This window comes from Hevea brasiliensis, chromosome 9 (assembly GCF_030052815.1).
Source record: "Hevea brasiliensis isolate MT/VB/25A 57/8 chromosome 9, ASM3005281v1, whole genome shotgun sequence".
NCBI classification, from domain to species: domain Eukaryota; kingdom Viridiplantae; phylum Streptophyta; class Magnoliopsida; order Malpighiales; family Euphorbiaceae; genus Hevea; species Hevea brasiliensis.
The window spans coordinates 13,492,221-13,512,086 of NC_079501.1; the positions used below are offsets into that span (position 1 = coordinate 13,492,221).

The 19,866-nt window shown below is 35.5% G+C and overlaps 1 long non-coding RNA gene and 3 other non-coding genes across 4 annotated transcripts; 2 read left to right on the forward strand and 2 right to left on the reverse strand.

The window, feature by feature from the left end:
* The first annotated feature begins 4,996 nt into the window (after positions 1–4,996).
* TRNAS-AGA (transfer RNA serine (anticodon AGA)) lies at positions 4,997–5,078 on the forward strand. The gene has a single exon. It is a non-coding gene; the product is annotated as a tRNA-Ser (tRNA).
* A 127-nt stretch (positions 5,079–5,205) lies between these two features.
* LOC110636958 (uncharacterized) lies at positions 5,206–8,652 on the forward strand. Its single transcript, XR_009151251.1, has 5 exons — positions 5,206–5,981; positions 6,349–6,444; positions 7,062–7,228; positions 7,347–7,499; positions 8,244–8,652. It is a non-coding gene; the product is annotated as an uncharacterized LOC110636958 (transcript).
* Positions 8,653–9,042: 390 nt separating this feature from the next.
* Positions 9,043–12,647, reverse strand: LOC110636975 (uncharacterized). The gene is made up of 3 exons (XR_009151250.1): positions 11,831–12,647; positions 9,647–10,733; positions 9,043–9,503 (listed from the first exon to the last, which is right to left on the reverse strand). It is a non-coding gene; the product is annotated as an uncharacterized LOC110636975 (transcript).
* Positions 12,648–15,493: 2,846 nt separating this feature from the next.
* Positions 15,494–16,861, reverse strand: LOC131183095 (uncharacterized). Its single transcript, XR_009151252.1, has 2 exons — positions 16,808–16,861; positions 15,494–16,711 (listed from the first exon to the last, which is right to left on the reverse strand). It is a non-coding gene; the product is annotated as an uncharacterized LOC131183095 (long non-coding RNA).
* Positions 16,862–19,866: the final 3,005 nt, after the last annotated feature.

Below are 19,866 nucleotides of genomic sequence, written 5' to 3' on the forward strand. Positions count from 1 at the left end.
AATCAAAATTCGAAACTAATTACCCCCACTAGTCATGCTAGTGAGGTGTTCAAATATATGGTCATGACACTGTGGTTTCAAAACTTATCTTAACAATTTGCTAAACATTGTCATTTCAAATATACACAATAACTTTCACAATTTAAATCAAACATCATAAAAATGCTATAATCCAATATTTCACATTATTCAAAACATTATGCAAAAGATGATTATAAAAGTATATGTTGTGCACAAACCTCAAACGAGTCGCCTGTTGGCCTTGACTCGACTCCTCGGGTTCTGTCCCGGTATTTTTTTCTACTGAAACACGAAATTTTCCAATGTTTCAGTACTAAAACTTAAAATAAATCTAAAATAAACTTAACTTCACATTTACCTAGCTCTAACGTGTTAAATTCGACGTTCTCGAAATTTTTGTGTTTCGGGTTACTATTCACTGCACTATTCAAGTCAAATTATTGACTTTCTAAGGCTTAATAGGTATGGGAACTCCAACTTCACCCACATACCACATTTTGGTCACCAAACTTGTTGGTTTTGGTCATTTGTTTAAAGCTTAGGTCATTTTGGCAAAATTGCCAATTTTCGGTTTTGGTTCTCCGAAGTTGCACTGTTTCATTGGTCGGTCTACTGTTGGAATTTGACAAAACTTCCTTCATAGAAAATGTTCCTTATTGTCTTAAGTGTATTCTCATTTTTGGATCACCTCAATCGGAGTTTTGTAGCTCAAGTTATGGCCAAAATAACTTTACTGTTCATGTGCACTGTTCATACTACATTTTTGGGTTCTGGCAGATTTTGGTCCAACTTTGGTCAGTAATTTGATTAAGTTAAGTTCATAATTTGGTCTAACTTTCTTCATATGAAATGTTCTACTATGTCTTAGGTTTCCATCGGTTCAAGAATCGCCTAAATCCGAGTTTTCTAGAGGGAGTTATAGCCATCCAAACATTGCTGCTCAAATGGAAATTCTGGAAATCTCAGTACAGTAAATTTCACTTTGCTCAATGATTTGATTAGGTTAATGACATAATTTGGATTGGTGTCCTTCATGAAAGTTTTAGATCTATATCTTATCTAATTACGGTTAAAATTTCAGATCAATTTGATCTACCTAGCTCGAGTTATGACCAAATGAATAGTTACTGTTCATTTGGTCAGTTTGGTGCAGGGGCAGCCTGCTATCAATTCACTTTGGTCAATTGTTTTACCAAGTTTTGATCAGTTTTTTGCCATGGTTCCTTAATGAAAATTGTGCTCTTTTATGTCTATTTTCATCTCCAATTGGTGGCATATCCATTAGGCTTGTAAAATTTGAGTTTTAGTCCTTCAAAGTAAGTTTGGTCATGCTGCCAGCAGCATGACCATTGACCTACGAATTTGGCTTAATTTTCTACCATTCCCACACAACTTATTTGGTCATAATTGACCATTATTTCACTTTAAAATAGGTCCAACATGCCATTTATACATTTCTCTAAATTTTGTCTCAAAACCCTAAGTCCAAAACCCTAATCTCACTACTTTGTTACCATTAACAATTTCAATGCCTATATACATGCTTCTTTAACTCTATCAAGCTCATATACACCTTAAAGTCTATCAAATTCATGCACACACATCAAAACCCTAGCTAGATGAGTTTTGCTTTAATCCTCCAACAATTAATTTATTTTCATTTTAAGCATAATTCTAAGTTAATTGAACTATAAACACAATTAATTCAACTAGAATTTCAAGTTTAGCTTACTAACCTTTCTTTGAATTTTCAATCTTCAAATCTTTCGCTTTCTCTCAATTCTTCTCCTTCTAATCTTCCTTTCAAGACTTGCTTATAATTTTTCTTCAAGAAAATTAAAGGATTTATGGTGGAATTAGTGTTTAGAAAGCTTAAAAATAAGCTTTCATGGAGGAAAATTTGAGAGAGAGAACTTGGTAGAGAGGGAGACGACAATGGAAGGGAAGAAGGCCAAAATGACTTTTTTTTTCTTTTAATTTATTAGTTTCATATGTATTTTCACTTAATTGACTTGGTCAATTATGGTAGGAAAATTAAAAATCAATTGTGACATCATTTTGATGTCATAAAGTAATGTAATTAGCTTTTTCTTTTCTTTTTTTTTTCATTTATCTATTAGTTCTTTAATTTAATTCCGATTCAAATTTTCTTTTCTCCGATTTTATTTGTGATTAGGTCAGAGTCACTCGGGGTCAATTGACCAAATTGCCCTCGCGGTTCATCGGTTTGTAAATAATCCAATATTTCTTCCGCTCCACGACCTAATTATTTGACCGCTTAACAGCTTCTTTTCGTGATTTTCTCTTTTCCACTGTGTTCATAAGGGTCCTAAGGACCGCAGCGTCACTTTTTACGGTTCGAAATTTGAGTTTAAAATGACTTCGCAGTCGTTCCCGATGAGGTCACTCATCGTTGTGACTCTCGGCTCGTTTAACCTCTTATGTTCCGTTTTTCTTATTTATAGTTAACTAATTAAACATTACTAATTATTTGTGTTTATGGGTTCTCAAGTTGTCTTAGGTGTGGCTCTAATCCCAATAATTGTCCGGACCGACACCGGTCACCGGAACAGTGAAATCTACCAGGCTATGCAACGGGGGTGTTACACTCATAACTATACTACCCATCAACCCAATTACACCCAAGAGAACCCATACAACATCAAACTGCTTATAGTAAATATATTAGTTAGTTTCTCTCAGTTTTCTCTAGACATAACCCAATATATTTACTATTACAACATTACACCACAAAAGGAGCCTTCAACTATATGGGCAAGAGCCTTCTCATCAATGGATAAGAATCTCTCCCTCTTGAATTCTATGTCCTTACTCCACTTAGGCCGAAACCTCTTTCCACTACAATGAGCAAGTGCCCCTCATCAATTAGCAGAGCCAAATTTTCAGCAATTGGCAAGGTCCCTCTCTACAATGGGCAACAGCCACACTCCATGAGCTGAAAGCTACTCTTTTCAATAGGCAAAAGCCACTCTCTTCAATAGGCAAAAAATAAATAACATTTTCCATTATTCTCCTATTTATAGTGTTAATTAGTAATCTTACTCAATTTATGAATAATACTAAAATAAGAGTTATACTCATTATATGAAATATTTCTCATATTTTTTCTACTCAAATTAGAAAAATATCTATCTAAATCTCATTAAAATTTTGAGTCATAATTCTAACAGCTTCATTTTTTTGTTAATTGGATTTTTCTTAAATTTTTGTTTCCTTGTTCTTGATGGCGTCTTTTGTTGCAAATTGATAGAGGTCATCGCAGTTATATTACGAACTTATGTTGCTTGTATATTGTTTGATATGATGCCTTGGAGAAATGTTGGCTCTTGGTGATCGCCCTTTTAAGTGTGTAATTAATTTGGTGTTACTTGAACAACTTTTTTAGCGCATTGAAAAGGGATCTTTCTTCACTCAGGCCTTAATTAAGCGTCAAGATTGTTGTCGAATTGGATTAATTCTAACCATGCAAAATTATGTACTATTACGATATTAATCGTTTTAATTGTCTTACGGTTAACTCATCAAACTTTCGATGTTTCAAGTGACTTGGTCGTCGCATTAACGAGAAGTGGGATCCACATTAGGATTTTTTCAAAGGGACTTTTACAAACCCACTTCTGAGGAACAGAGTGAAGCAAGATTATGAAGAACTTTTCCCTGAAAAACATGTTTATGATCCTCCAGAGGAGATATTTGGCGTGTGATAAGGTGGTGAGGTTTGCATGAGGTATTATCTATATTTCTCGGTATCGCACTTCGTTTACGCTTGTTTGGAGACATTCTTTAGCATGTTTGCAGCAACAGACAGTGTTGTTTCTTAATTGATTATAAATGCAAAAACCCTTATATGAACAACTAATTTGACCTCATTTTAAATGACTTTTCTAGGACATTCAATTCAACTGATACTATGTATGTACTCAGAACTCATAATTTCAAGTCAGATTTTCTTCTTGCGATTACTCTGTGCGCTTTCATGCCTACATGTGCATATGTTTGTGTTATCTCAACTTCTTATTTTGTGCCTGAGAACCAAAATTTTGGTGTTTTCATAGATGTTCTCATCAGTTTATCATCTTTGAAAAATTACTGTTCTCATCAGTTTATCATCTTTGAAAAATTACTTGATACAAGTAATCATTAAAAAGGAATAAATCAAATTCTTGATTAAAAGAAGAGGATAGATAAGACTTTGGATTACAGAATTGCTTTCATGGGTGCTGATTCGCCTGTTTTGATTAATCCAAATTCCTTTATTTGCAGTGTAATTGTTCATCAGTTTACTGAAGTGCATCGACATATCTCAAGTTCTCAACCACTTAAAGCTTATCATAAATGACAGGCCACTATAGCAAGCAGTATTTTACAAGAAGGAAAGAAAGTTGGCTCTATCATGCTATTATACATCCCATATAATCATGGTTTCTACTTTTAGAGCTTCAAGCTATCTATTTCTTTCCCATTTTTCTCTTCTAAGATGGAGCTGGATGGTAGGGGATGGGGGGTTCTATCTGCTGATTGAAGTTAAACTGTGAATGTATCGAAAAATCAAAATGGATGTCTTTGGGATTAATAAAGAGCTACCCCATGTGTATTAATCTTTTGAGCATTGGAGAATCACTATTGGTTAGATACATAAACAATTTTGATTAGAGATGTAAATTGAGTCACTGAAAATTTAAGTTCAACTTGGTTTTACATTATAATATTTTATATTATTATTATTTATAAATTTAAATTTTTGAGATAAATAGTTAGTTGAGTATAAATTCAAACTGGGCTCACTTGAATTTATTAGAGCTTTAGTTTGAGATTAATAACTGACATTTTAAATTTTTATCGGTTGAGTTTCGTACAAAAAATAAATAAAAATAAAAGTTTTAAAGAGTGGGCAATATTCACTCCCGCATCTAATATTGTTATAGTTAAAATAGCACGCGAACATTGCACATGGGTGGGCGTGCCGGAGTGGTTATCGGGCATGACTAGAAATCATGTGGGCTCTGCCCGCGCAGGTTCGAATCCTGCCGCCCACGTTTTTATTCAACCTTCCTTTAAAGTTTTGCTAATGCTGGCTTGTCTACGTCCAAACAGGATATTGAGTTATTTAACCTTCCTTTAAAGTTTTGCTAATGCTGGCTTGTCTACGTCCAAACAGGATATTGAGTGGAAAAACAAACCTTATCTAGTTATCTTGTTGTAGGATCAAAAAGACTTGAGATTTCTTGAAACCTCTCTATGTCCGTCTTCAAGCTAATTAATATCCAAGAAAATCACTCCTACGAAGGAGAATGGCTCTACATAGCAAAGAGAGGTTGCAATTATCCAGTATATGGCACACGTCCACTTAGGATGAAATCTGGACCCCACGTCGAACTTATCCATTTATGTTTCGTGGAAAAAAACAAGGATGATCATGCTGGGATATTAAATTTGTACAGAGAAACAGGATGTTAATCGCTGAGCAAAATTCCCTTATCTCAGATAAAAGAAAAACGAAAATATATCTTTTGAAATAAATATTGAGCCTTTTTTCTCTTATTTTCTTTTCTTGTCGATGATGGTGCCTTGGCTGCACAGCCAGTGCCGTCTAGTGTAGTGTTATATATATATATGCACATGCTTGATGTTTTTATGATGCTGCTCTAGATTTATTCCGTCTTCTTTCTTGTTTTTTTCTCTGCGAATGGTATCTGTTTTTATCAGCTTTTTGTGTTTCTTGGAAGGTGGTTGTTAGTGAAATTGATTAGTTAATTAGCCAGAGATATAGCTACTTTTGTTAACAAGGTATAGAGAAGGTTATAATGGACCGTCAGAAGGAAGGGTCCTCTTCTCTTTCTTCTTCTTCATCATTCACAGCTGATCTTTTTGGCATCAAGGAGTCACCCCCTTCTTCATCAACTGGGATTTTTGCTTCCATCTTTCCACCTCCATCCAGGGTATGGTCTTACACTGTTTAGATACATATGGTGATGTTTATATGGGAATTTTTTGGATGCTTTATTAAGTTGATATATGGTATTTTATTACTTGGGTTTTACTTGACGTAATAAATCAGTAAAGAATTTAAGAAAAGGGGATGAAGAGTTCCTTTTGAAGTGCATGCCATGCATATAAAACTACAAATTCTTGAACTGAACTGAAGAAGTCCACACAATTGATAGGATCCACTTAAATTTGGAAAACAAACATAGGCCTAAAATTGGTCCATTTTGGTAGATGTCTTTAATTACTTTGCTCTTCCAATTAATTAACATAGCCACCAGATTTCTGGGTCGGTATCTGAACTTATTTTTAGTTGCTCAGGTTTTAGGAACGAAATTCTCAAGCTCTGAGGTGATAGGCTCTTGGCAAAGCAGCCCTCTGGAAATCAAGGGTGGAACACCAAACAAGGAGCACCAGGTTTGTGATAATTAGGGATGAGTAATATTCGGTTTGAACCAAATAAATCAAACTAAACCACTTAATTCGATAATTTGATTCGGTTTTTAAGATAATTTGATTTGGTTCGGTTCGGTTTTGCATTTTAAGAATTTTGATTCGGTTCGGTTTTGGAGAAAAAAATAATTGAACCAAACTGAACCGAATTACTTTACTAATTTTTAAATTGATTTATTTTTATAGGAAATTTATGAATATATATGTAATTTTTTATACATATAAATTGTTTAATTTCATTGATTAATTGTTATTAGATTCAAACTAAGGTCAAAATCAGATCAAATAACTTGAAAATCAAGTCTAAATTAAAAAATCTATCCAAACTCAAAAAATGAATTGGCTCAAACCGAACCTAACTGAAATAGAGCAGTTCAGTTCGGTTCAATTTTTCATTCATTTTAGTTCGATTTCTAAAAAATAATAATTCGATTAATTCGGTTTTAATGATTTGGTTCGATTTGATTTCGTTTGAACCGAATACTCAGCCATAGCAATTATTCCTTGCTTCTTGTGAAATGCTAAATATTTCTGAAGTACTGAGCATAGAAATGTGTTTTGATTTTTCACTAACAATACAGCAACCACTGGCGAGGCAGCAAGCTATAACATGCCTAACAAGGAAAAGAATTCGATTTTTATGGAAGAACGAGCAGAGCCGTGTCATCTAAGTTCATCACTTTACTATGGCGGGCAAGACAACTATTCTCAGCCCCCAAGTAGCCATATTTCTGGATCATATCCCATGGTAAGTCTTGATTAATTAGTTTATGACTAATTCAAACACTGCCTGCTATTTGTCAGCATACTGACTACTGAGATTATGCAGCAAGTAAATGTACTGATGTACTTTGTGAATGATTTAGTTCAAGAGAGATGGGGAAGAAGATGATCCTAATGGAAGCAATTCCAACGGTGCTTCTAGAGGAAATTGGTGGCAAGGTAAAGTAGATACTTAAGCTCCTGTTCTAGACTACAACACCAACTCCAACTCCAAGCTTCTTATGTGCTTTCTGCAGGTTCGCTTTATCATTAGGATCTTGCCTTCCCTTGGCATATGAATTCTCCATCTATTTTTTAAGGTATACAGAAATATAGAATCTATTTCAGAAAAAAAAAAAGGGATGAGTTTTTAGACATTTATTTGCTTAATCTGTAATTGTCAGCTGATTAGCAGGAATACACTACCATGCATTCAATCTCCTCTCTCAACCCACCTAACCACACCCTACCAAAACCAGGAAGAAAAGAAAAAATGAAAGATAGGGGAAAAACCATTGATATCACTAAACATGTTGAAGGTACTCAGGTTTCATGTTGAAGCAGAAGAATTTTTCTTGGCATGTCTGATAACACAAGAAAATGCCTATCACGTTATCTATTTTAATATCTGCAAGTGGGTGGCTTTGCTTTGCTTTTCGTTTCGTCTTTAAGTCCACTTGTAGGAAGAGAAGAGTGGCACTGATTAGAATTATGCAACCTGTGGTGCGAAAAGAATTCTGTTTTAGTAACAGAAAAAAAAAAAAAATCTATATATATATATATATATATATATATATATATATATATATATATATATATAGATCAGCTCAAGTGATGCGACACGCACATTTGAGTAAAGACAAGCATGAAAGTAATTGATTATTGCTCAACAAAGATCGCTCAAACTTAGGAAAAATTTTTCTTTAAAAAAAATATTCATGGTCCTCTGATTTGTTTCTTTCTTTTCTTTTTTTACAGTTTCTTTTTTTTTTTTATTGCAGGAATTCATAAAACCTAGGTGACAGTAATGGAAGTCGATGAAAAATAAATAAGCAGCTGATGTGGTTAGATCTTGTCAGCAATTTGCAATGCTTTTTCCAGTAAAGACATTCAAGTTGCATGATTTTGATATAGTGCAGCCTCTATGAAAGACATGAAGAAATTGTGCAACACCAATACTCTTTCTGCTCTTTACTTGGCCGATTTATCTAGGCCGTTGAATATTGTTTTCATTTTTCTTTTAAAGCATGTAAGAAATATCAACAAATAGATGAATTGTGAACCTCTTCGATTAGAAAAGTCAACATGGATGCTTAAAGGTTCAATCCCTAAATTTTGTAAATCTTTTCTATCGTTTGTAGAAACATGTGAAACTCGAAAAAAATAGATGAGCTTATAATTCTTTTCTGATGTACAGGTTTTAACCTGACAAATCATTGGATATCGTTCTTGGGCGGTAAATGTTACAGTAGAAGCAGAATGCAGTGAAGCTGTTTCCACTGCTAAAAACACTAATCATATTTTCTAGCAAAACCGTATAGTTCCATACATGTATGTCACATTTCTTTCAGGATCTGATAATTCTAAATCAAAGTTCCGTCTCTCTAGCTTTGTCCACTAACCCATCTGCAAAAGTATCTGCCAAGCACAAGTACCTTGTTTGAGCCGATCTAATTTTAAACTTTGTCCCAGCTTGACCCAAACTTTAGCCTTTGAATCTGTAGGTTCAGAAATAGAAAACCAAGATTTTATGCAAGAAAATTAAAATATTGACACCCATTAGTGTGCTTTGTGCACTGGAGCAATTTTTTAAGTGTCATAAACAATTAATAAGTGTTCAGTGCTTAAGAATGGTCATAGCTACTTAATGGATTCAGATCTATCATATGTTTATATGGTAACACTACAATAAGGTATCTTGGTTTCTGTCCCACTTTCTTCTTAAATGTCTCCCTTCAACTGGCTCCTCCACAGCTTCAACCCGACTACTTAATCATAATGACAGGAGCATTCAAACAGAAATTACAGAGTTCCATGTAACACTTCATTGCTAGCTCTCTCATTATTGAATTAGTTAATGATGCTGCTATTTTTTAGTTGGACTGAAGGTTGGCATTGACAATAATCTTCCATTCTGTTCTCATCATTTGATATGCAAAGAAAAAGCCTTTCATAAGCGGCTGCCATTTTGGTAGCAGTGAAATGCTGCGACCCTCTCTGCCTAGCAACCTGGCCTTTCCTTTCTAGAACTCCTATGCCATCTTCCCTATATAGCGAGCATTCTTCAATGAATGTACTGTGCAAAGTAAAATCCTTTCATATGCGGCTGCCATTTTGGTAGCAGTGAACAACTGCAACCCTCTCAGCCTAGCAACCTGGCCTTTCTTTTCTAGAACTCCTATACCACTCAAAACTCTATAAAGAGCATTCTTCAATGAAAGTACTGTTGTTGAAAAGATAAAGCCCATTTCTTTGCCAATAATCGCAGCTCCTGTGATGCAGGCTACCCTCGTAGCCATCACAGGCAAACCAGAAAGCATTGCTTCCAACAAAGTATGATCCAATCCATGAGCTCCAACAGTTGGGTTCACAAAAATGGCTCTGGCGTTGACGCATTGTAGAACCTTGCCAGTTGACTTTGTTCCATTGGCCCTAGAACAAGTGCATTAGCTCCAAGATCTCTGTATCTAGGGCCCCAAGGACTATCTCCAGCAACCAGAACAATTGTGTTCGCACGAAATGTACTATTTTCCTTGAGTATTTACTTTAGACCTTCAAACAGTAAGGGCTGTACTTTACCTCCCTGCCATGCCCAGAACGAACAATCTACCTTTTGTGACACCAAACTTCTGCTTAAATTCCTTGTCCTTGGCATCGTCTGGCTCAGAAACCTCCTCATTCACTCCATTGAGAATAACATGCATTCATTCTTCTGGGATCATATAGATCCTTTTCAGGACATCTCCAGCATGATCACCAGTAGCAACATGGTGAGCATAATCACGTAAAAATTTGACCCCCTTCAACAACCTTGGTTATTCTTTCAGACAATGCATATGCTTTTAGTTCTTCAGGATTCCGTAAAAGTTCTTCAATGATGTCCGTATGAATGGTTTCATATGCAATCCCATGCCAAGTAACAGCTAAGTTTGTCATGTTCCATAACTGAGCATACCAGAGCCCAGCACTTTCAATGTGGACTACATCGAAAGGTTTTCCAGTTAAGTTCTGAGTTTGATATAGCTTCCAGACCAAAGCTTGGTCCAGATGACCAGCAGCCGTTGGTTTTGAAAGTGAAAATATAAATTGCTAATTGGGTAACTTGGGAAGGCAGAGTTGAGGGGAGAAGTGGTGAAAACATGTAGCTCATGCCCTTTTTTGGCAAGAGCAAGATGAAGGGCCAAGGCATGCTGCTTAAGCCCTCTGGCATGAGATCTATCACGCCATTTCTTCACAAAGAGTGAAATTTCAAGGAGTTTTTGAGGTGGTTTCTGAGAGAAAGAAAAGATAATTCCATGCAGAAGGGAAAGAAAGAAGATTAATGGGTTGGTTTTGCTTTTGCAATATCATTTGGCTTTTGGAATAGGATTGAGCTGAGCACTGAAACCAATAGAGAATTGAACTGAATGAAAATGCAGACAGGAGCACAATGACTAAGAAGAAACAACGGAAACTCAAGATAGCAGCCTGATCCTTAGTCATGAAATCCTTCTAACAAGCTTTTCCTCAACGAACGTAAAACCAGTAACATGTAAAATATAAATTCAAAATATGAAAGCAATAATTAGACAGGGACCGAGACAAAAATCCATCGAGACAAAAATCAACTTGAACCTAATAATGAACCAAACAAGATGCATACTTTGAGTGCCAAATGGGAATTCAGTTTTTGTGCTTGAATTAGAAGGCACCTGGACATGGTTCTCTACTACCAGTAGAGGTGAAGCAAATACCACAAACAATCAATTTTAGTGAAAATTATTTAATGAACTTCAAAAAAGGTGGTTAAGCAAACACAACATACAATGACTGGCTAGATTAAATTATCCTGCTTTGATATCTAAACCTCCTATTATATATCAATAAAACAAAATTGCAGCCACTGTCAACGCCAACAATCATTCCAAATATAATAAAGAAGACAAAATGAATCATTCCCAACACAACCAGCAATTTTATATTGCAAATTGCACCAAACGATGCAAATGCACCTAGACCAGTGAACTGAACAACTCAGATACTTGAAGTTCTTGAATCTCAGGCTCAATTTTAACAGTGAAAGCATATCATAAAATAAGCTATTACCCACATATAATTAACTGCAACTCATCAAGGTCAAGTTAAGCTAAACAAGATAGAAGAACACTTTCAATAAAAAAAAAAAATTATTATTTTTCCACTTTATTTTTATTCACTTCCCTTTTCAAAGTTCCAACATAAGTTGCATTTCACAAATAAAATATAAACATTAAAATAAAAGAATAATATTTTTATCAATTCTATAAACATTATTCAAAAAACTCTAGCGAATAAAGGAATAAAGCATCAGAAAAACATAGATTACTAAGGCCAAAGGAACCAGAATCACCAGAGGACCAATTGCAGCAAAACTATACAAACTCCCACAAGCTAAGGTCCCCAACTTTATCTGCACCAAGTCCACCAAAGCCATCATCAAGAATCCACATCCGAAAACAGACCCAAACCCAGAAATCAAAGTCCCCACCCTTAACAACACCAAGTTAACGTGCACCAGGGACGCACTTCCCACCTCATCAACAGTAACAATATTATTGTCGTCTTTATCTGCAATCTTGATAGCCTGCTTGAGAGCTAAAGCAATGAGGCTGGAGAAGAGAAAAGAGCTAAAAGAGTAGACATGAAAGGCAATGAGGTCCTCGGCGATAGCGGAGCTGGCAACACAGGAAGGATCGGTGACGAGGGTGACGGAGGGATCAGGAGCAGGGTACCAAGCGAGACCAAGAAAGAGGGCCAAAGTGAATAAAGAGTTCACATTGAAGATTCCATCTAAGGCCATAATGTGGATTTTGGTGGTAAGTATTAGACCGGCTCTCGACAACTGCGGACGCATGGCGGCGGCGGTGTTAGGAGAAAGAGAGGAAACGGAGAAGACAGAGGAAGCATTTTTGGCAAGTTTTTGGGCAGTTATGATTGGCAAATAAACAATGGCGTAGAGCAGGTAACGTTGAAGATAGGACGTTTGGGATCGGATTGTGGCGTGTCTTTCCCGGCAAGGGAATCGCTGTACAGCCAAAAAAGTGAAATCGCCAAGTAAACAATTTAAAAAAGACAAAAACTGCACTGCTAAAATGCAAAGGATGGAAACGAGATGAACCCTGCTGTGACAATGAGATAATTACTGAAAAACGAGAAATTTATTTTATTTACAACAATCAGATTATTTTAATAAATGAGAAATTTATTTTATTTACAAAAATAATACTATTTATTATAATAAAGTTATTATACATATTATTATATTTTAAATGATATATAAACATAATAATAAAATATCTAAATTTTAATTTATAATATAAATTTTTTATATTTAATATAATTAATATAAATTTTCAATAAATAATTTTTAAATTATTTTTATTGATATATTAAATTAAAAAAATTATACTCTTATTGATGTTTTAAATTAATATATATATATATACTTTTTCTCTATTAATTTAATAATTATAAAAAAAATTAATTAATTTAAAAGTTAATATTTTATAACTTTTTTTTAAATTTTTCCCATACACAACCTTGATGATTCAAATTGTACTAATTAATATGTCAATAATTTAAAATATATATTTACCAAAAGCTATTAATTCATAACAATATAAATTTTTTATTTTGATAAATATCACGTTAATATAAATAATTTATAAATTTATTATCGAAAGTAATAAAATTTTATGTTACATAAATTATAAACTACAATTTTTATATTATAAATTGAAATTTAAAAAATTTAATGTTATATATCACTAAATTAAAGTATCATTTGTATAATTTATTCTCTCGAATGCATGTTATATTTATTTTATGTGAATAAGTACGCTTGCATTCTAAGTGTGATTTTTTTAAAAAATAAAAATAATCACCTAACACTCAAATTTAAATAATATTTTCATTTTTCAATGTTTCTCTTTATTTATAAATTAAGAGAAAATTTTTCAAAAATTATAAATTCATTTTTTTATTTATTATACATATTGGGAATAAATGAAAGAATATCGTTTAAAATAATTTTTTATTTTTTAAAGACAAAATTCAGTAAAAGGCGTTAAGATGACAAGCAAGAGATTACAAAATTAGTTTTTTCTTCATGGTGATTTAATAGAAGAGGTTTATATACATCCTCCTCCTGGTTATCATTCTCCTCATAAGGTTTGCAAACTTCAATGAGCCTTATATGGATTAAAACAAGCTCCCAGAGCCTGGTTTGCCAAATTTAGTTCCACTCTTGCTCAACTTGGTTTTCTCTTTAGTCCACATGATTTTGCATTATTCACTCGCTAAACTGATAGTGGTATTGTTCTTCTGTTGCTTTATGTTGATGATATAATGATAATAGGAGATATTCATCTGGTATTTCAGAGTTACAACATTATCTCAATCAGCATTTTAAAATGAAAGACCTGGGTTCTCTCAGCTATTTTTTGGGTCTTGAAGTTTCTCAAAATTCTGATGGCTATTATCTATCTTAAGCAAAGTATGCATCCGACTTACTTTCTCGAGCAGGCATCACTGATAGCAAAATAGTATCAACCCCATTGGAGCTCAATTGAAAACTTACACCTCTTGATGGCACTCCTCTTGATGATCCTACTTTATATCGACAGCTTGTCAGGAGTATTGTTTATCTCACAGTTACTCGACCTGATATTTCATATGCTGTTTATCTGGTCAGCCAGTTTATGTCTAATCCTCGCTCAACTAATTTCTCTGCAGTACTTCGAATCCTTCGTTATATCAAATACACTCTTTTTCATGGTTTGCACTTTTTCGCTACCTCCTCCCTAGTATTATCTGGCTACTCTGATGCTGATTGGGCTGGTGAATCTGACAGATTGTTGCTCTACAACTGGTTATTGTTTCTTCTTGGGTAATTCTCTTATCTCTTGGCGTAGCAAAAAGCAAACTGTTGTTGCACGTTCTAGCATAGAATCTAAATATTGTGCTCTTGCTGATGCTACATCTAAATTACTTTGGTTACGGTGGTTATTAACTGATTTGGTTGTCACTCATTCTTTTGCCACAATGCTTCATTGCGATAATAGAAGTGCCATACAGATTTCTCATAATGATGTATTTCATGAGCGTACCAAACACATCGAAATTGATTGTCATTTTGTACATCATCATGTTGCTCATGGCATCATATGTTTGATTCCTATCTCCTCTGTCAGCCAAACCGCTGATATATTCACCAAAACGCATCCTCCCACTCACTTTCAGGATCTCTTAAGCAAACTCAAGTTGGCACCTGTGCTATCACCTTGAGTTTGAGGGGGGGTGTTAGCATAATTGCAGCACTTAGCATAATTATAGGAGATTTGTGTAGCATAATTACAGCAATTAGCATGATTATAGGAGATTTGTGTAGTATAATTACAATAATTAGCATGATTATAGGAGATTTGTGTAGCATAATTACAGCAATTATTATTCTTGTCTAAATTAGCTCATATTCTTATGTATAAATAGATGTAATATCTCTGTAAATCAGACATAGACAAATACACAATCCTTTTATTCATTACTTGTATTCTTTCTTCTAACACCTCCCTTGTAACACTTGGATTACCAATTATGAGTCCCTCTCAAGAATGATATCTTGAAAACCTCTTTGTTTTGCAAGAAGGATCACTTCCTTACAAGCAAGGGCCTCTAAAATCAAAGGATCAACTATCCCTTCAATACGTTTGCATGTCCAACCACATGGCAAACCTTAAGAATCTCTTGCTATAGCAGTAACAAAACCAAAATTGTGGGCAATGTCTAAAGCACCATTAAATTTGACCTTAAAGGTTCCTTGAGGTGGTAGAGACCAATCAATCTGGAGTTGATGGGTTCTTGTTTGTGGTGTGGGAGTTGGCTCTCCTAAGGAAAAGAAATCACAATGGTTGGAAGATGCTAACCAAATAATGTCGTGATAACTCTGTAATTCACCCATGAAAAAGAAATTGTTTCCACTTTTCCATATAAACCACAAATGGAAAACCATCAGTTCAATAAGATTATTCTCATTAGTTAACGCCTGAAAGGAAGAAACAATCTCCAACCAAATATCTACTATTGTATCTCCATGAAGGGAAGCAAAACAAAGCATCTCTTTAAGGAACTAACCTAGACCATTTGAAAAAGAGGTGAGAGGCTATTTCTAAGCAACTGCAGAATGGGCACTCAGATGGAAGAGCAGGCAATCTTCTATGAATTTGGTAATTTATTGGTAGCTTTTCTTTAAGGAACTTCCATAGAAAAACAGATAGTTTAGGTGGTAGATGAAGTTTCCATAGGTGCCTCCATATATCTGAAAAGAAATGAGTAGAATTAGGCCCTGGACCAAGCTACAACTATGAACGCATACTGTTTCTCATATGAGAAGCCAACCAATAACCTGATTTAACCGAATATGAACCTGAAGATGCATACTGCCATATTAACACATCCTCACATCAGAATAAGCTAAGAGGGATAGAAATGATATTTTGGATTTCTCTTTCTAGAAAGACATCTTTGAGCTTTAACATATTCCAAGATTAAGAATCTGAGTTGATAAGTTGGGGGGGGGGGGGGATGCAAATAATTGAAGGATCAACATATTGCTTAATCTGAGGAGGATGTGGAAATGATCTTGGGATCCATTTATCTTATTTACAAAGTATTGAGGCTTTATTGTTACCCAGCCATCTCACCCCTTGCTCTAACAATTGTCTGCCCCAAATAATACTCTGTCAAGCCCAAGAGGGGCGAGAACCCTGCTTTGCCTGCATGAAGGAAGTATAGGGAAAATATTTCCCTTTTAATACCCTTACCACCAATAAAGAAGGTTCAGTAAGAATTCTCCAGCCTTGTTTAGCTAAAAGAGACCTATTGAACAACTCCAAATCACGAAAACTAAGCTCCCCTTGAAGTTTAGGCAAACACATCGTATCCCAAGCTATCCAGTGAATTATTTGTTCTTGATCTTTTTGCCCCCATAAAAAATTGGGTATCATACTATTAAAAGATTGACAAAGGTTATAAGGTAATAAAAAACATGTCATTACATACACTAGAATAGTTGATGCAATGGCTTTTATCAACACCTTTTTACCACCATGAGATTCCATCCTGCAATGTTGCATCTAATTTTTGCTTTGAGTGATTGAAGAGTCTAAGATTTAGACTTAAAGATAATGGCTGGCAAGCCTAAGAACATGTCTTGCCCCTCCATATTATGGACCTGAAGAATTGAAGAGATGGATTGTCTAATATCTCTTAATGTGTTGGCACTAAAAAAGAGAGATGACTTATCAAAATTAACATTTTGTCCACTCACCGTAGAGTACATATGAAGGATATCTTGGATCTTTTGAGCTTCTACAGTGGATGCTGTCGCAAGGGGTTTTGCGGTCGCCTGAACGAACCCTCACCGAAGTGGGAAAGAGTGAGGAGTCGCCACCTTAGTTTTGAGGGAAACTAAAGAAAACCATTTGTGAAAAATAAATTGAAATGAAACCACTTCAAGACAGAGATTCTAGGTTCGGGGTCCGTAAACGGGTGGGGAAGGTGTTAGGCACCCCACCTCGTCCCTTAATAAGGGTAAGTAGATTTAACTTTGCATTAGTTAGAAGGGCTTGAATGGACATGTTAATCCTTTTGACTAAAGGAACATTTGATTTTTCACTAAATTTGGATCACCCAGATACATAAGTAAATGAGACAACCTTAGTGAGTTACTGTTGCATGTTAATCTTATTTAAAAGAACTATTTTATTAAAATTTAATTTAAGAATTGGATAAGAACTCTTCTCCGAACTCTTTAATATTTATTAAAATTTTGAGTTGAGATCGGATAAGAACTCTCCTCCGATCTCTATTTAATATTTATTAAAATTTTGAGTTGAGACCGGATAAGAACTCTCCTCCGATCTCTATTTAATGTTTATTAAAATTTTGAGTTGAGACCGGATAAGAACTCTCCTTCGATCTCTATTTAATGTTTATTAAACTCTCCTCCGATCTCTATTTAATATTTATTAAAATTTTGAGTTGAGACCGGATAAGAACTCTCCTCCGATCTCTTTTGAATTAACAGGAGCCTGAATGGGATGTTTTCGATCTCCCGAATTTTAATTTCAGCTACATGTCATAAGGACCTAAAGCTAAGGATTCTGGCGTTCAAAGATGCTGGGGATAAGGCTTCTTTTAACTAATTGATATTTTGTGACTAAATAAGAGAAGCTGGACTGAATTTTGCTGACCTCCCCTAAGGTCACTTTACCAGTATCCTATCTGTACCCTTTTACTTATCTGAGTTTTGATTTTTATTCCGCCTTATGGCATTATGCTGGATCGCTTTCCATGTCAGCCTAGTGATTCAACTTTGCTATTTCCCTGACGTGTTATTTGGACCCTCTTTTTTCAAAGAGACTTTAAACACAGTTACCTACATTTTGTCCAGCTGCTTCTACGTAACTCGGGGCTAGATGACTTGCGTTCAGAAATAATAAAGATTAACAAAAGTGTGGGTTAGCCAGCACGGGAGTAAACTAGAGCATATCTTTCCTTTGTATCTTTTTTAGCGTGACATGAACTTAAAGAAAACAACAGGCATAAGAAAGAGGACAAAAGGAAATATGTGAAACGAGAACTAGACTTAATAAAATGGCGATATTAACACTGACCTGTAGGAAGTCGAGTCTATTGAACTAATTACAGAATCGCAAAAGTAGCAAGATTGCAGGCTGGCAGCCGGAGGATTATGATTTGCCTCGTAATGAAGTATTCTTTGTTAAAATGTAAACAGGTCAAAATAACCAAGCTTGAGTGGAGTTGAGCTTAGACAATATGAATGGAAATAGAGGATAACAAAGACAGAAAGTGGGAGTGCCACAGGATAATGAACGAACTGAAAATGAAAAATTTCAGTATTCAAGAATCCCTTTTGCAAGAAAACACTTCAGAAAACTAGTTTCAAAAGTTTTTTCTACGAAAACTCAAAAGGAAAATAGCAGAGTAACAAACTGAATTAAGTTTCAGAGTTATTCTGCTATAGTTACTGCCTCTTGTCTATATGTTTTTTTTTTTTTCATTCTCCTGAACAGTTTTCAGGCAGGTATTTATAAGAATCGGGTGCTCCCCATGAAGGGTTAGGATTTATTTTGAGGGAGATGGAGGGTCTGGATTTTGAAGGACATGATCGGATGCTTGAGAATTAAAGAGAACCAAAATGAACGGCTGAGATTATTCTTCAGAATATTTGTCCTTTTCTTCTTTCAATTTGACGGTCTCAAATCCTCTTGTCCGGAGCGATCTGAGGGCTAAGAGCGAAAGGCGCTGGTCTTGTCGTCTCTTCTCTTGATCCAAGGGCTCCGGGTTCATCCTTACAAGTGAAATCAACGGTGGAGATTGGGATGTACAAGACTGTCATGACATACCCTGGCACCTGTCAGCATTGCGGGCGATTCTTAGGCGTGCGGTGGAGATCTCGTCTGCCACGCTTTAACTACCTCGGCTCTGATTCTGACGACGGTTATTTGGGATTTGTCTTATTCTTTTTGCCTTCCGATCCCTCCCACGCTCCTATTCCGATCTCTCATGCTGATCTCCCATCTTCCGATCTCTATTATTCCGATCCCTAGAGATCTCCCAAATGATGTAATCCGATCTTTTGGAAATAAAAGTCAATTATCATCTTATTATTATTGCATTGATTATTTTCCGATCTCTGATGTGTTTATCCGATCTGGTTCCCAACTGAACAACCCTTAACTGATCCGCAATTCGAAACATTTATCTCAATATGCCGATCTCTAATTAGCCGTTCTCTTTATGGAATTTGAGAGACGTATCAGAACAGCTGGCGAATCCCGTTAACCGATGCATTGCCTGGGACATCGTGAGCATTAAATGCTCAAACGAGTATAAATAGGGGTAGGGGTTAGCCAGTTTCTTACTTTATGCCATTTTCTGTCTCTCGCAAGCAATTCCAAAACTCTCCCGATTTTTCAAGCTCTTCCGACTCCGTTCAAGCTCCGGTAAGGGTTTTAATCCTTCTTTTAGCTTTAAGTTCTTTATTTTCCTTAAAAATGAGCGGGGCCGAAGGTCAGAGAGCGGCAAGCCCACCTTCCGTCCATGTTTCATGGTTGTCTGATGAAGAAGAGGTGGTCGGGCTGAGCGCACAACCAGAACCTCTTAGGGTCTCCGTTCCAGCTCGGGGGCGGATCGCACCATCAAGGCATGCACCTTCCTCAGGGAGGGAGAATCTTCCCATGGACGAGCTGCCATCGATCTTGCAAGAAACCGATCTGCAGTCGTTTAGCCAGGAGTACAACATAGAGCCCGATTCATATGAACTTATCCGGTGTCACGGCGATCACCGAGCCGATCATTCCT